At 41.0% G+C, this 15,834-nt stretch overlaps 1 long non-coding RNA gene and 1 pseudogene across 1 annotated transcript; one reads left to right on the forward strand and one right to left on the reverse strand.

The window, feature by feature from the left end:
* Positions 1-5,904: 5,904 nt before the first annotated feature.
* LOC129192148 (uncharacterized) lies at positions 5,905-9,698 on the reverse strand. The gene is made up of 4 exons (XR_008573359.1): positions 9,223-9,698; positions 9,033-9,096; positions 8,124-8,213; positions 5,905-7,954 (listed from the first exon to the last, which is right to left on the reverse strand). It is a non-coding gene; the product is annotated as an uncharacterized LOC129192148 (long non-coding RNA).
* A 3,205-nt stretch (positions 9,699-12,903) lies between these two features.
* Positions 12,904-14,130, forward strand: LOC129192742 (uncharacterized; annotated as a pseudogene).
* Positions 14,131-15,834: the final 1,704 nt, after the last annotated feature.

Below are 15,834 nucleotides of genomic sequence, written 5' to 3' on the forward strand. Positions count from 1 at the left end.
CACATTGGTAAGGATGAAAGTGCCCGTTCAAGTAATGTACAAAGGTGTCCGAGAAGTACTCCAAACACAGGGTGCCATTAGATTTAAAAGATCATACATACCAGACTCTCGGGTCTATCTAGACGCAATAGGGCAACCACGAGGAATTCCAGGGGAATTCAAAGCTAGGAGTGAAATTAAGGCTGGTCTGGAGTCCATATTTCTCTGGATTACGCCCAATAAAAATGCGGAATGGATTAATTACGTGTATTATAATCAACAACGCTTTATTAATTATACCAATGAAGCCCTCAGAGCGCTCGGAGAACAATTACATGAAACAACCAAAATGTCATGGCAAAATCGTCAAGCCTTGGATTGGATGCTTGCTGAGAAGGGGGGAGTGTGCCACATGTTTGGAGAACAATGTTGTACCTACATACCCATGAACACGGCCAGAAGAGGATCTTTTACTACAGCAATGTCTAGAATTAGTGAACTAAGCAAAGAGTTGACAGGAAATGCAGGGAAAGATGTAAAGGCACTTGACTGGTTCACCACAAAGCTTGGGCATTGGGGTGCTAACCTGGCAAGAACGGGAATAACTGCAGTAATAGTTTTGACAGTGATATGTCTGTTACTTTGTTGCATCGTACCCATTCTGAAGAAAGTACTGATTAAGACTTTTGTAAGACAGATGACTGCGCTGGCGGTTACCAAAGTGGCAGAGGCTCAGCTAGCGCAACTGGTGGTCGAGCAGCCTGATCTATTTCCCAATCCGGACGATCGTGAGGACGATGACACCGACTCAGAGGACTCAATGAGCCGTGAGGTATGATTGACTGTGGGATTGGGAAAGGAGCTGGAATTTGAGCTGGACACCACCAACTGTATATCACAATGCGCTGAGGCCTCTCCACGAACTGTGCTAGTAGCGTGTGGAAAACCGCCATGCCAAGGACAGGACTGACATAAAAGGACAATGGACTTGGCGGGACTGAACAACAATGCACTCACTCACAGTTAGTCAGTGTTGGACTGCTGAGTAACACCAGTTAGTTATTATTAACAAGTGTATTATTTCAGTTATTTAGCATTAACTACCATGTCAGGATTATGTCACTCACTTACTAGGTTAGTTACTCTGTAGTCGCTGTGAGTTTACACTGACGCAGTTATTCAATGAGTTACCTGAGAAGTACATTAGATCATGAAGAATTAGACATGGAGTAAAATTTGTGATCTGTTCAATATTCACTATATCACAGCACTCAGAGTACAGTTTATGCCACACATATATACTATCTCTATAGACAGGTGTAGTTGGTAGATCATTGAGTTAACTCATAATAATAATAGTTACCAGACAGTTAGATAAGTAGTTGGCACAGGGTCAGCTATACCAACCAAGGGGACCCTCCAGCCGAGACGAGCCATCCATGAGGACCACGCCAGCCGAGACGAGTCATTCCTGAGGGCTGTAATCGAGGGAGCCAGATCGTGCGGGAGGACATCCATCCAGGAGGCAGGCTATGAGGAAGGGGTGAGATGAGCGCCCTCCTCCAACATGTGACGTGCCAAGTCACCACCTCGTTTCGGCGAAAGAAGCCCCTCATCACAAAGGGTCCCTCCAGATGACATCGTGCTGATCATCGGCGGATGATCGAAGAAGGGACTGAAGATGGCCTACACCATTCTTACAGAGGCACAATAATCCTCTGGGCGGTGATGATATGAGCAGAAACATTTCTCCCGACCTTGCCACACACCGAATCACTGCCCATAACACGTTCCCCACTTCCCCGTGCCCATTCTTCAGGACAAGCATGCATCAAAATCCCCACGAATTTAATCTTTGAACTTCTTTCGGAAAATGAAGACGGTGAAATGACGGGTCTAAGAGACATTATTATTTGTTTTGGGGGTTTGGGACCCCCAAAAGGGGGGAATATATTGTAAACTGATTCTTGTCCTGTGAACTCCAGAGTACCTTTTGTTCTGTGAAAGACAGTTGAACTCAGGCCTACGTGACTGAGGGGGAGGTCATCGTGACCGAAGTTATACAAGATATGTTCCAGATGTTATGTGATTTCAAAATGTCCTGCCAACAGGGCCAAGGAAGGATGAGGTTTGATAATCCACGTCATTGTTATTGTTCACTGGGTCTATTTAAGGGTGAACGGAATAAACGGGGTATCCCTTTTCCCTCAACTGCATACAAGTTGTGTTGTGCCTCTTATTATTCCACAACAGGGGGGGGGGGTTACTTCAGTTTCACTGGACTTATTTGTATGTGACTTGTTATATGATTCGTTATATGACTCGCCGTATTTATAGTGGTAGTACTTGCACTCCTACTTCTACTTGCAGCTCTTTTTTTAGGCTTTTCAGTGAGGACATTTTGGCAGGTTTGCGCTGTTTCACGTGCTAAACAAGCAAAGTTTGATCAAATAAATGTCCAACAAACTTCCAAGCATTTTTATCGTGCAATAAAAACTTCATACTAATTTCACTGAATCAGAAAATAGAGTAAGAACACATAGAATACGTTCACAATACACATTTATAAATCAAAGAAATACACTTCAAATATACCTTACTAACAAATCCAGGCAATAAAAATAAACTAAAATAAAAAACATCAAAGAAATAATAAATCAAATGAAATAAGCCTGAAATATCCTTCAACAGCAGATGAATCAGCCAATAAAAATGCAATAATATCATGATAAAACAGACTAAAAATAAGAAATGAACATAAAAATAAATATCTATAAAATAAATAAACCTGAACTCTACCTTGCTGCCAAATTAATCAGACAAAATAAAATAGAATCAAATCAAATGAAGCTGAACTATACGTGTCTTACTGCCACATCAATTAGCAAATTAAAACACGCATTGACATACCATTAGAAAATAGACCAAAAAATAAAGAAACAAGACTCACAATAAATAAAATATAATTAATATAAATATAAATATATAAAAATAAACCTTACTATACTACTATTAATAATAATAAATAAAAAATATACTCATTAGAAAATTCAACAAAATAAAGAAGTAAATAAATAATGAAATCAAATTGTAACAATAACATGGAACCTTACTGCCTAATGAATGAAAAAATAAATTAATAAAATGATATCAAAATATCCCTCAGCAAAAAAGAATATAAACATGAATTAGACAAAAAATGTTGAATGATACAAATTTGAGAAGTGTCACTTAATGAATATGAATATTTGTCAGCCAAAAAAAACCCTGTCCAAAAGTCATTAATAGAGGGAAAATACACGCATGGATTAGCAAAACTAAGAAGATCTTTTAAGGAGAAAGTTGAAATATTTCCGAAAAAAATGGGTTAGTGAAGTTGATATAAATGTGTTTCATCTCCTGCAGGACAAAGCTGAGATGAAATATAAAGAACTTGTTAGCATCGCTACAAAATAGCAAAGTGGCAAAGCTGTGTCCTTTCATTTTTCACCATGAGGCCCTCGCTGGAAAAAGTTTGGGCACCCCTGATGTGTTATTAGGACATACAGTGGTGCAAAAACGTGTTTGCCCCCTTCCTGGTTTCTTAGTTTGTTTGCACGTTTGTCAGATGATCAAACAAATGTAAACACAAAGCAATGACAACACAACTCAACACTTGATGCACTTTTTAAATGAAACCTTTTATGATTAAATCCAAAGCTACATGTCCCTGGGTGAAAAAGTGATGGCGCCCTAAAGCTAATAAGTGGTTGGGTCCCCCTTAGCAGCAACAACTGCAATCAAGTGTTTGCCATAACTTGCAATGAGTCTCTTCCAGGAAGAGACTGGGGACTCCCCAAGAGACTTGGGGAGGAATTTTGCACAATTGTTGTCATTCAGCCACATTGGAGGCTTTTCCTTTTGAAGGTCATGCCACAGCATCTCAATAGGATTCAGGTCAGGACTTGGACTAGACCACTCCAAAGTCTTCAGCCATTCAGAGGTGGACTTGCTGGTGTGTTTTGGATCATTGTCCTGCTGCAGAACCCAAGTTGCTTTCAAGTTGCTTTCAGCTTGAGGTCACCAACATTCTCCTTCAGCACAATTCATGCTTCCATTTATCACAGCAAGTCTTCCAGGTCCTGAAGACCATCACACTACCACCGCCATATTTTACTCTTGCTGTGATGTAATGGGACACACACCTTCCAAAAAGTTCAACTTTTGAGTATTTTCCCAAAGGTCTTGGGGATCATCAAGATATTTTCGGAGCCTTAATGTTGTTTTTGTTCAGCAGTGGTTTTGGTCTTGGAACTCGTTTTTGCCCAGTGTCTTTCTTATGATGGAGTCATGAACACTAACCTTAACTGAGGCCTGCAGTTCTTTGGATGTTGTCGTGGGGCTTTTTGTGACCTCTCAGATGAGTCGTGGCTGCACTCTTGGGGTCATTTCGGTTGGCCGGCCACTCCTGAGTAGGTTCACCTCTGTTCCATGTTTTGGCCATTTGTGGATAATGGCTCTCACTGTGGTTGGCTGGAGTCCCAAAGCTTTAGAAATGGCTTTATAACCTTTTCCACACTAATAGATCCCAATTCATCTCACTTAAGTTATGTTTTAACTGGGGGGGCAATCGCTTATTCACATAGGGCCATTTGGATGTTTTTCTCCCTTAATAAAAAGTGCATCAAGTGTTGAGTTGTGTGAACTAAGCTAAACAAACCAAACACTTTTTCACGCCACTGTATGGCTGTCAAGGTCTGTCTTGGCCCACCGCCACCACTGAGCAACCTTGTCTTTTGTTAACTTCAAGTAAAACAACAACACAGACACCACGCGAGACAAAATGTGTGTCAAAAATGTTTACACCGAGGAGTTGCAGACACAAAAGGAAAGAAAAAACTAAAGCAAATATTTGGCGTCATTGAGAGATGTTTGGGTTTCACCATTTTGTCCAAAGTCCAAAAACAAGTGAAGTCGATTGTTTTCTTCACTCGACAAAGTGTGCCCGTCGAAACCAAAACAATCACGCTGAATCAGCAGTTTGACCTCACAGGTGCCGCTTGACCTCGGGTTCTCACACGTGTGGCAGGAAGAGGAAAGACTGGATGTGAAAATCAAGGCTGCGACTTTGCGGTGCGTGCGTCTCCTCTGCGTGCGTCTCCTCCAGCACGTAAGAACCACGTTTGGACACGGCGTTCGGGGATTACACCACAAATCAAAGCCACTGCTCAAAATACCGTCTCAACTTGACACCTCAAGCACGAGTATATCATGTTTAATCCTCCCGCCCCCGCTATTAATAGCACATATACCCTGTATACCCGCACGTTTGCCATTCATGCACCCTGCAGTCGCACATTATTTTAAAAATGTATTCCATTTCAATAGAAATGCTTATAAAAGTGGGTAAATTGATCAGTTCTGACAGTAAATAAAAATAAATGCATAAATACAGTCACTAAAACAGGGGTGTCCACATTGTGGCCATTTGCAGCCTACGCCTGTTTCTTTTATTGGCCTGTGGCACATGCTAATATCAGCAGTCATTTTACAAGAATAACTGATATGAACGAATGAATGAATGGATGAATATGAAGTAAAAAAAAAAGTTGTCATCTAACAAGAAAAAGTCCAAATTTGACAAAAAAGAATGTTGTAATATTATGATGGAACAGTAATGCCATTTTAGTAGCATAACGTTGGAATATGAAAGAAATAAGACTTAAAGCTTATTACTAATTACGAGAAAAAGCTGTTATATTATGAGCATGTGGTCAAATTATAATGGGAATACATCATAATTAGGACAAAAAAAATACAAGATGAAAGTTGAAATAATTTGAAAATTTATAATAAAAAACAGCATAAGTAAAAAAAAAAACAGCCATATTTTTGCGAGAATAAAGTAAAAATACAAGAAAAAAGTTGTGTTTTATGAGAAAAAAAGTCTCCATTTTATGAGAATAAACTAACATTATGAGGAAAAAAAATCTATATTTCTTAACAGTCTAAATATTATAAGAAACAGAACCAAATGCAGCTGTAATTTTGGGGAAATTAGGTTGGGGAAAACATTTTAATATTCTGAGAATAAAGTCAAAAAAGACGTATTTTAACTAGAAAAAAAGCTGGGATTGTACGAGAATAAACGTGCACTATGAGGAAGAAAGTGCATGTCATTGTAGTAGCATAAAGTTGAAATACTGATGTGTACCAATAAAATATATCCTATGAAAAGGTAACATTTTTACAGACTGTAAGATTTCCAGTTATAAAAATGGCCTCTTACTAGCCCAGGATAGCCGTAGCATCTGAAGTATACACCAGAAGCTGAGGTTGCGAGCTCATCACATTTATTCCACGTACCACAAGACAGTCCAACAGCATTATTATTATTATTATTATTATTATTATTATTTTTTTTTTTTTTTTTTTTCCATCAGCACACACAACAGGCCACACACCAATTCAACCAGACCCCCATATATAGTGAGAGCCCAACCATAACGGCTTAATGCGAGGGTGAGGTAGTTGCTACACAAGTCATATTTACATTTTCCAGATCCTTCCTTTATGTTACAAATGCATTTTAATGTTACTTCATTTAGATTTTAATTTCTGTATACGTTAACCTCTATATTATACAGTTTGTAACTATCTTTACAAAAAGAACTGCATAGTTAACCCTGCCCTCCTCCGGGTGAAACTTGGGAGAGTCCAATCAGAGTGATGACATGCACCTGGCCTGCACTCACATGGGCGCGCTTCCATGCTTGTGCGTCAACCAATCACCTCAAAGAAGGGAGAAACTGATGAGACATTAGAAACAACCAATAACCTCGATGTGGAAAACTAACTAATTAAGGATCCAATCATTAGCAGTTAACAAAGATTAATTGGCAAATAGATATAATATAAATAAAGGACTAACCAAAATGTCATAAGAAACTACCTGTAGATACATTGTACACAAATAGACAAGTGAGAGTGTGTAGGCGGGGCATACACCTGATCAGTGAGGGAGGGTTGGCAGCTCCCTCTTAATATCGGACACCACTAAAAAGTATAATTGTCATTTTTGGAAAATTAGGTTGGGGGGTAAGTTAAAATATGATGGGAATAAAGTCCCATCAAATGGTACGAGAAGAAAATTTGCAAGAACAAGTTGAAATAATATAAAACATGTCAATCAAGAAAAACAGGAATTGAAGCAAAATGTCCAAAATATTAAGAGAAAAAAAGTTGTATTTTAACAAGAAAAGTCACAATTGTTATGAGGTCATTTTAGTAGCATAGAGTTGAAATATTCAAGAAGAAAACATTGTTTTTAAAGTCGGAATAATGAGAAACAAACCTTTAAAATGTGCAAAGACTGTTGATAAAAAGGAGTGAAGTTGATGATGATGGGTCAGACATGTCACTTGTATGACAAAGCTTTCTTCTTTGCATATCTCCTGCACCTGTGCTGCCGTTGGAAAAGCCTTTGGACAACCTCGCCCCACACTGAAGGGGTTGGCCTCTGGCAGCGCCATCATGAGGTCATAAGTCAGAGGTCGCGTGCAGTCGGAGTCACGCTGACAAGACGCTTGTCTTCAAATGTTCCTTTTACGGTCTTACTGCTGCCGTTCGCCATGTAGGACGCTGACAGCAAGTGGAAACATGGAGCTGGGAAGACATGCTCCATGTGACATGCTGGACGAACAGGCTTCGCTACACATGTTAAAATGGAGCTCTGCCAAATTCAGTCAGTCGACAACAGACGCGGGAGATGGCAGCTTGATGGTTTTGTTTTGCAAGAAGAGGCTAAGTTTAGATAATGCACATCTTCAACTGGAAACACTCGGACCACCATTACTACTAGTCCCAAGAGTTCAGAGCTCTTCCAAGCTCAGAGGTGACATTGTTTGGATTTCACGCTCGACATGCCGATGCATTCCTGAATGTCAGGTTAGGTGGATCCCTCTGAACAGGAGGGCAGGTCTCCACTCGTTGCCAGCTGTTGGGATATGGATGTATTCTCAGGATTAAGTTGAACACCTCGAAACTAAACCTCACTCACCCTAACCTCTAACCCATTCACCATAACTCGTTAATTATTCATAAACACCTCACCCTAAATAGGTGATAGTACAAGTCAAATGTACACGTAGCACTCTTTATTTTACCTGGATGTCTTCATGCTTCACTGATCATGTTTGTTCATCAAGCGTCGAGCTTTAGCACTTTCTTGGCGGTCAGTGAATGCACCATAGTTGCTGTGAGACGTTCATGAAATTTAAGCGAGAACAAAATGAATGAATAAAATAATTTTAAAAAGACCTAAAGTGTATACCTAACTAATCAGCCAATTAAAAAAAAATCTAATAAAATTTTTAAAAGGTCTAAAAATAAAAACAAACGGAAAAAAATTTGATTAAAAAAAATAATGGAAAATAAAACAAAATTAATAAATTAACGTAAAAATTAATTACAGCAAGAAAAAACATTTTTACCAAAATAATTGGCCAGTAATAAAAAATGTAAATGTTTAAAAAAATGTGCCATAAAATCATTACAAAATATAGATTTTGAAAATAGATAAAATAAATAATAAAACAAAGTGATTGAACAAACTAAATACAAAAAAATTAACATAAAAATAAATAAATAAACTTAATATACATTGCAACCACAATAATCAGCCAATAAATGAAACAAAAATCAGTACAAAAATGAATAAATGCCATAAAATCATGACAAAGTAGATTAAAGTAAATGCAAAAAATATAGAATGTAAAAAATTAATAAAACAACTACACAAAATAAAATAAAAAGAAATAAATGCAAAAAATAGTCAAAATTATAAAATGACAGACATAAAATAAACCGAATGACATAAAATCATTAGAAAATAGACTAAAAAAATGGTGCAAAAAATTGAGATTTAAAAAAAACATAAAAAAGAGACTAAAGAAATACAATAAACAAACTTATTCATCCAATTAAACAAAAGTAGATAAAATAGGAATTGGAGAAAATAAATGAACATTAAAGCAAGTAAATAAGTGTACTATGAAATGAACATGAAAAAGTACCTTACTGCCGAATCAATCAGTTGTTTCAACCAAATCAGTCAGAAAAAAAATTATCAGAATATCCCTGAGAAAATACAACAAAATCAATTACACAAAACATTTAAATGAAATAAATATACAAAATCATAAAATCTGAATATTATCTAACAGAAGGTCAAGGTCAAGCTTGTAAGAGGGTTTGGAAAAATACCATTCTTGATGTTGGTATCAATTAGAGCAGATATCCACCCCAGCGAGCTGCAGCGGCAAACACTTGACACACAACAGTAACGTGTTGCCAACTGCTCCTCTTATGTTTGGACTTTGGAGGATGAAACAGCGTCAGCGGTTAACCAGATAAGGTTTTTGGGTGAAATCCTACGTCTTTCCTTCCCAAACTGGACGCTTGTGTCAAGCTCTCATCTTGGCAACTATCCAAGAGGAAAAGACATCCACAAACACAAGCTTGTAAAGAAAATCAGAATTACTGTCAGATGTACCGGCCATGCCGCGAGATGCGCTAATCTGGTCTCATTGTCAAGAATGGCTAAGCCGAGTTCTGGATTCCTAGATGCAGATTTAACACACACGGCGCTGGAGTACAAAAAGAGGAATTTATTACCAATGGTAATAATTCACAATACACAAAAATGCAATATCAAAACAGGAACAAAAGGACTCAGGGCTAGAAGCCAAAACTAACGAAAAACACTGCTAACTGTGCAGGAAAAAGACACAGGAAAAAACTAGGAAGCTGCAGAAAAAAACAATGCAGAAGGCTGGCGTAGCAACAATACATATATATATATATATATATATATATATATATAGACTTGCGGATAATAACAGCAAGGGGAAAAAGACCAGTAAAGAGCCACAGCAAATCGTGAGGCAACGGGAAGCAGGGTGGGCAAAGGAATAACTGGCAACAGTCTGTGGTCTGGCAGCAACTGATAAAGGCGGTGGTAATTGGGCACAGGTGTCTCTCATCAGTGCCATCAAGGCTGCTGAGTGCACTGAAACATAGAGTAGATAGGCGGCAGCAGAGCGACAACACAGGACATGACACTCATCTCGGAGACTGATCCTGACAAAGCCTCTCCCAAACTCTGGTCCAAGTTTGTGCTTACAACAAAAGCTCCTTTCTCTGGCAGAGTTCACAGTCCAGCACAACTTCAAGGTCCTTGCAATGCTCTGCAGATATCATACTCATGTCGACATGTCACTGTGTTGTAGGGCTGAGCGATATGACCTCAAACCAACATCACCATGGGCAGTTTGACCTCGATAACGGTAACTCCCCTTCATGGGGACTTTTGGTTGATTTATTGCCCAACTGGCACACATTACTTTCAATAAAACGCCCAGTAATGGGACGCACCTCTTCCGCCTATAAAGCCTTCTGGAAAAAAACCTCCAAAAAGCGCCAACAAGGCTGCATTTCCATCATGTGCTTTGGGTGCTTACCACAGTTTTCATACTTACTTTACATTTGGTGTTCTTTTGCTCAACATCATCTTTGTGGAAGCCAAAATAAAGATGAGTGTATGGTCCACACCCTGGCATACTACAGTACATCCTGTACACACGTGTACTAAGCTACACATACAGCCACATCACGTGTCATGCACTGACATTGCTAACCACCTTGCTATCAACCCAACCTATCACAGCCATGTCAGCTCAGATTTTCCAATAATAATAATAATAATAATAGTATTTATAAATATAGCCATGTTCTAATTTTTTGTACCAATTCCAGGCATTCCGTTGTCATGTTATTTGCCTGTGTGTGTGTGCCACGTTGGCTTTAGAACCTGGATAGATATCCATCATCAAAATGATCATTTACACCAGTGGTCCCCAACCCCTGGGTACTTTTATTCACAGAAAAAAAAATTATTTCCATTATTTCATTATTTTGTTTTAATTTGAAAAGTGGCCAGATTCTCTCTGTTACACCCACCTCACTTGACGCATGTGTAACGGATGCCAGCCTGTGAGGCTGTGCGAGTGTACTGTACGTTGGTAAAGCTCACTCTCTCTGCCTCAAGAGTTGTGCTGAACACGCGGCGGACAGTACGGGATTTTAGTCGTGTGGTCAGCGCCCTTGCCTCCCATGGCGAAGGTCTTGTGTCCGAGCCCCGGTGCGGGTGGTGCGAATCAGGGCGGGTTAGTCATGTCTATTGTGCGTGTGCAAACTTTCTCTCTACTGCTGCTGTATTTTTACCATTCTTCTTTCACCTCATATTTGGTTTGAAATGCTGATACTATGTGGGAATGCATAAAGGTAAGTTTGGATGACTTATTGAGTGCTAATGTGCACATTTGTCTCAAGTTAATTCATGCTAGTGTAACGGATGCCAGCCTGTGAGGCTGTGCGAGTGTACGTTGGTAAACCTCACTCCCTCTGCCTTAAGAGCTGCTCTGAACACGCGACCGACAGTGCAGGCTTTTAGTCGCGTGGTCAGCGCCCCTCGCCTCCCATTACGAAGGTCCTGTGTTCAGGCCCGGGTGCGGGCAGTGCAAAACAAGGCGGGATACATTAGCGCACTGCCTTTTAGCACACACGTCAGCGATCGTCTCTCTGGAAAAACTTGGCTGGAACTTGAACTGGTGGATGGTGGGTCGGCATTCATTGTGTGCTTTTAATTTGATGTTATTCATGTCTTAGTTTTACACAATACATGATAAATAAGATAAATTAGATCGCTATAATGTACGAACGTCCCCCGCGGTCCGCGGGAGATTTGTGGGAACACAAACCGGTCCGTGGGTCAAAAAAGGTTGGGGACCACTGATTTACACAATGAAGAGAATTCCACATGTTCCTGTCGCCATGTGACCATCTATTAGTGACATCAATAAAGCATGGCTGTCACGGGTGGCGTGTAGCCCATAATTGGGATCCCAAGATGCAGAGAGACAAGGGTCCGTGTAACAAAAATTTATTAAGTCCACAAAAAGTTTAACAAGAACCAAAATGCCACCAGGTAAAAAGTACAACATAAACTCCAGGCCTAGCCTTGGGAAAAATATGCAACAAAAAGGAATAAGGACGCTGTGTACACGGAAATGGCAGGAGCAATAAACACAAGGCTAACAAAAAACACTGCTAAAAAACTACCAGGACCAAAACATGACAGGAACAGAAATAGCTGCTGCAAACCATGCCGTCTCAAACAATGCAAAGTGCAACAAAAAAACAATGCTGCAACACCGCAAGCAGGGAAGACAGGTGCTTACTAATGCAAGGAACGGGAGACCAGAAAGCTCAAGTACAAAGAATTAACGATGCAATAAGAGGAGTTACCAGGCGTGCATGGGAAGACAATCTGGCAACAGGTTGGTAACAGAGCAGGATCTAAATAGTCCAGGAGATAATTGCTAGCAGGTGTGCATGAGCTCCTCCCACGGGTCGGCAGGTGTGCTGCAAACGATCACAAACAGAGGGCAGCAGAGCAGCACCACAGCTCACAAAGTTAATCCTTAAAAACTGCCCCCAACAGCAAACTAATCATGGTTTCCTTTTTTTAAAGGCTTTAAAAATGCATATATTTAAAGTCAAGTATTTGTGTATCATCCAGAGCAGCGTTTCGATGCATACAAATAGAGGAAAAAAGGAATGTTAGCGCATGAGTGGGAAAGCAGTACATCCAGTGAAATGCTGGCACTGTACAGTCCCTCCCCATTTGCACCATCAGCCCTCCCCGCATCGGCTGTTTTCCCTTCTTGTTTGGACTGGGTGGGTGGAGCACGTGACTACACACGCTGTACATGTCTTAAAGGAGAATGAACATAGCATTCCAGCACACACAGTCAAAACAGACAAAAAGACTTTTATTGTCTTTTTTTATTAAAACTCACCATAAAATTCACCAAAATGGGCAAAATGACGTGGGTTATCGTGGTAAATTTCAGTAACAGTATATTTTTTGTTTACTGCCCGTGCCTTCCGTGTCCATTTTGAACTTCCTCAAAGATGCGATAACCAGCAAATACACAACCAAAACACTTTTCTCGGTTCTCTGAGTGTTTTGCCCACACCGGCCCGACCCGCACAGGAGGCACAGGAAAGCCGGAAGTCAACAAAAACCCTTAACTGAGGTGACCGAGGAGCAACTGACGGAGCGCATCACTAAGATGACGGAAGAGCTGGCCCACATCCAGGGGGAGAAGAAGAGCTTCCAGCTCATGAGGCACCAGGTCAAAGTCTTCTGGGAGACCTGCAAGCAGAAAGCTCCAGGATGTGAAGGAGAAGCTGAAGGAGGGCAGCATTGTCCGAGGCGAGGCCAAGATGTTTCACAGGGTACCAGCAGAAAGTGAGGCACCTGGAGTCACAGCAACACCTCTTGGCTAAAGCTAGACAGGGTTCTCCACCCTCAATGACAACAAGCACTTTGAGATGGAGCAGGGCGCTCTGAATGATATCTGCTGCCTCCAGGTGGACCTGAGCGAGAAGGAGCTTTTAAGCCAAAACCACGCTAAAGAGCTGAAGTTTAACCAGGCCTCCGAGTTGGAGGAAATCCACATCCTGCACGACTGGAGGACGTTGGAGCTGCACGCCAAACACAATGCTGAGATTCTCCCAATGATCGAGAAAAATGCTGGCAGACATCAACATTCTGGACACCCGGATGGAAATACGCCTGGAGACGATGAAGAAGGAACATGACAGGCACCCAATCTGAGTTGAGACTTTTACCAAGCCCAGATGGATGAGGTCTGCCTTCTGGAGAACCAGCTGACGGCGCTGATGTGCCGGGGCGTGGTACGCTTGCTGTCCTCCGCTCAGAAGCAGCTGTCGTGTCCGCAGGAAAACCTCCAGCAGGAGAAGAAGAAGCTGCAGCAGTTCCACAAGCTGCTGGAGAAGCACAATGAGGACAAAGCCTTAAGGGAGGCCAAGAACGCTCACCTGAAGGTGCTGGAGGACGAGCTGGAGGAGCTGTCTATGAAACACGGCATGCTGCTCCAGGAGCACGAGAGTCTGTTCAGGAAGCAGGCCAAGGCTCTTCTGGACGCACAGCATCAAAACGGACTGAAAGAGAGGCCGCTGAAGTTGTAAGTGCAAGATGTGACCAAAATGCTGGAGAAGCTGGAAAAGAGCGTCTGCATGTGATAACGCCAGCGGACGTTAACACCTGATGGAACTGGAGGAGTTGACTCGGGTCAGAGGAACCAAGTCATCCACGTTGACAGGAGGAAGCTGAGGTGGCTCGAGCATCTCCTATGGATGGCTTCATAGTGCGATCTTACAAGTATTCCCAACCGGCCAGATGTCTCCCAAACCTTGGATCGCCATCATGTCCGCCTGATGGAAAAGGAGGAATTCTTGTCTGGAAAACACAACAGCAGCATCTCCACTTCACTGTCAAACGTTTGACTCTGGACTCAAAATATTCTGGATTTTCCAGAAAGAACTTCCTCCGAGCTTCTGATGGACTAAAACAAGGGTGTCCAAACCTCTTCCAGCGGGGGCCGCATTGACATTTAGTGAAGCAGCACATGCGTGCAGTACAGTACATGCTAACAACTTCTATACAGTTCATCTCAGCTTTGTTCTATCGATGAAAAAACACATTTTTTCCCAACTATTAACTATAGATGACACATTTTCTCTCCTGACTCTGACTTTGTTGTTTGATTTTATTCTTGTAAAATAATTGATGATGTTTCCTGTATACTGTAAGTATAAATAAAAAAAACAGCCTCAGGCCACACTTTGGACACCCCTGGACTAAGATGACCTAACAGCTACTGTGTTAGCAAGCACTCAAGACCTCACAGAACATTGTTGGGGCAGCCCTCCCCTCACTGCAAGACATTTATAAAACTAGAGTCCTCCGCAGAACACACAACCTCATCAAGGACAGCACACATCCACAACACTCATTATTCACACTCCTACCGTCAGGCAGACGCTACAGGAGTTTGAAGTCCAGGACCACAAGGCTGGCAAACAGCTTTTACCCACAGGCCATCAGGCTTCTCAACGAAGCACTCACACACGCCGCACGCAACACACACTCATAGCACTTTTATTTATTTATTTATTTATTTATTTATTTATTTATTTATTTATTTATTTATTTATTTATTTATTTATTTGTTTGTTTGTTTGTTTGTTTGTTTGTTTGTTTGTTTGTTTGTTTGTTTGTTTATTTATTTATTTGTATTAATGTCTCTTCTGTTGTTGTTGTTGTTGCTTACTTTGGTATTTATGTTTCTGATGTTCTTATTCATTTTCTTGTGTTTTCTTTCTTTTTTGGGAGAATGAACAGAACAAGAATTTCAATGTATAGCAGAACTACCTGTTTTACTGTGCATATGACACATATGAGCTCGGGTTAGGGTTAACCGTAACCCAAATCCTGCATACCCTTTGCTTCGCTTCCTGCACTTTACAACCTTTCTTCATCCTGCTGCTGCTCGTGGTAATCCGTGTGCAGGTCACGCTGCCTTAAGACGGCCATACTAATGAGTGCCAGTGTCGGTAGCTTGGTCGCGGTGATAAAACAGAACCACATGACGTGTCCATTGAGTGCCAGAAGCGAGCTCGTAGCAAAAAAGATGCTCGTCTTCCAACAAATCCACCCACATCTTGAGGACCTCTGACACATTACAACACAGCCTGCCTGCATGGAATGTTGTCCTGGATGAACAGTGGGTCTAAACAGAACCAGATGTTCCCCCACGGCTGGGACTGGTCCTGCATCAGATTTAAGCCCTAGCTAAACAGCCTCCTTTCTTTGCCTCCCTGAAGCAACAATTCCTGTTCTTTATTCGCATGTAAGCGCTGCAATCAAAGCAAGGCTCTCCACAA

The sequence above is a fragment of the Dunckerocampus dactyliophorus genome, chromosome 13 (genome assembly GCF_027744805.1).
Source record: "Dunckerocampus dactyliophorus isolate RoL2022-P2 chromosome 13, RoL_Ddac_1.1, whole genome shotgun sequence".
Classification (NCBI taxonomy): domain Eukaryota; kingdom Metazoa; phylum Chordata; class Actinopteri; order Syngnathiformes; family Syngnathidae; genus Dunckerocampus; species Dunckerocampus dactyliophorus.